The 1,952-nt window shown below is 40.2% G+C and overlaps 1 pseudogene; it reads left to right on the top strand.

Moving 5' to 3' along the window:
- LOC143686660 (small ribosomal subunit protein eS17 pseudogene) lies at positions 1–573 on the top strand (annotated as a pseudogene).
- Positions 574–1,952: the final 1,379 nt, after the last annotated feature.

Here is a 1,952-nt window from a genome sequence, read left to right as displayed (position 1 = left end):
ATGGGCCGCGTTCACACCAAAACTGCGAGAAAGGCAGCCCGGGTCATCATTGAGAAGTACACACCTGGGCAATGACTGCCACACGAGCAAGCACGTGTGTGAGGAGACTGACATCATTCCCAGCAGAAAGCTCCATAACAAGAGAGCAGGCTATGTCACAAGTCTGATGAAGCGGATTCCAAGAGGCCCTGTGAGAGGTGTCTCCACCAAGCTGCAGGAGGAGGAGAGAGAGGGGAGGGATAATCATGTTCCTGAGGTTTCAGCCCTGGATCAAGAGATCATTGAAGTAGATCCTAAGGACACTAAGGAAATGCTGAAGCTCTTGGACTTTGGAGACTCTTCAGCCTGCAGGTCACTCAGTCCACAGTTGGAATGAATTTCAAAGCACCATGTGGAGCCGTTTGAGTCTTTCTGCTATGCTGTAATATTTTCAATAAACCTGAGGACATCAACCTTGGAAAAAAAAAAAGAAACCTGCTTCTCCTGCAATCTTCCCCATCACACTAAATGGCAACTCCATCCTTTCAGGGGTTCCGGTGTAAAACCTTAGTTGTTCTTTGGTTCCTGTTTTCTTTTATGCTCCACATCCAATCTGTCATCAAATCCTGTTGACTTTGTCTTCCAAATATATCAAAAATTTGACCCCTTCTCATCACCTTAGCCATCATCATCTCCTACGTGGGCTACTACAACAGCCCCCTGGTCTCCTCTTCCACCATCAACCCCTCAGTCTATTCTCAACCCAACAGATTTAATGACTGTGATTAAGTCCAATCACATGACTTCTTTACTATAAACCCTTCAGCCTGCTCCTCAGTTTGCTCAGTCTTTGCAGTGACTTGCCAGGCTCAGCATATTCTTGCTCCCAAGTTATCTTTTGGGCTGGCTTCTCCTACCAAAGTCCCCCTGATCACTCCACTTGTACTACAGTGACTAGTCATTTCTGGCAACCAGTGAACATGCTCCTTCTTGAGGCCTCTGACTAGGAAGACCATCCCTCCCCTTCATCACCCCTCTATTACCTACCTTTACCCACACTTTTCCAGAGCTTGCTTTGCACTTCCTCAGGTCTTTGTTCAGATGGTAACTTCTGGGTGAAGCCTTCCTGACTGCACTATTTAAAACACCACACCCTGCTGCAGTCACTCCTACATCCTATCCTGCTTTAATTTTCTATCTAACATTTATCACCTTTAACATATTTTATTTCTTTCTTTTAATGTCTACCTCCCCCAACTAGGGTGTGAGTTCTCTAAGAACAGGGATTCTGTCTTGCTCCAGTGTTATATCCTCAGTGTCTAGAATACTAGGTACCCAATAATTTTTGTTGATGAGTGAGTGAGTAATTGAATTTAAACCAGCAGGGTATGAAAGTCCTGCTGCAGCACATCCTCAAACACATTTATTTTTGGCCAACATTTAGTGTATAAAAAAACATAATCACCTTTGGTTTTATTTTGCATTTTTCCTGATAGCTAAAGGGGTTGAGCATATTTTCATGTGTTTTAGGGCTATTTGTGTTCCCTCTTCTGTGAAATAACAATTTGAGCTTTTTGCCATTTTTTTTCCTTCTGTATTTTTCTCTAATTGATTTTTTTACATTCCTTACATCTGGACATTAATCCTTTGTGAATTATATGTGTTAAAATATCCTCTATAATAGTCAGTATAGCATAATGTTCATAGATTATTTGTGTTTGAATTCCACTTAGCCACTCAGAATGTCACAGATTTTTAATCTCCATTTTAAAATTTTTTGTTCTTAGTTTCCTAAACTATGAAATGGAGATAATAATAGAACCTACTCATAAAGTTGTTATGAAGATTACATGAGTTAATATATTTTATCAATAATGAGTTAATATATTTTAATACTGAAAATAGTGCTTGGCATATACTAAGCATTATCATAAGGTGAGCTATTGTTATTATTCTTCCAGTTTGTGCTTTTT

Source organism: Tamandua tetradactyla, chromosome 1 (genome assembly GCF_023851605.1).
Source record: "Tamandua tetradactyla isolate mTamTet1 chromosome 1, mTamTet1.pri, whole genome shotgun sequence".
NCBI lineage: Eukaryota > Metazoa > Chordata > Mammalia > Pilosa > Myrmecophagidae > Tamandua > Tamandua tetradactyla.
The sequence above is the reverse complement of the archived record's forward strand: the minus strand, read 5'-3'. Positions and strand labels throughout refer to the sequence as shown.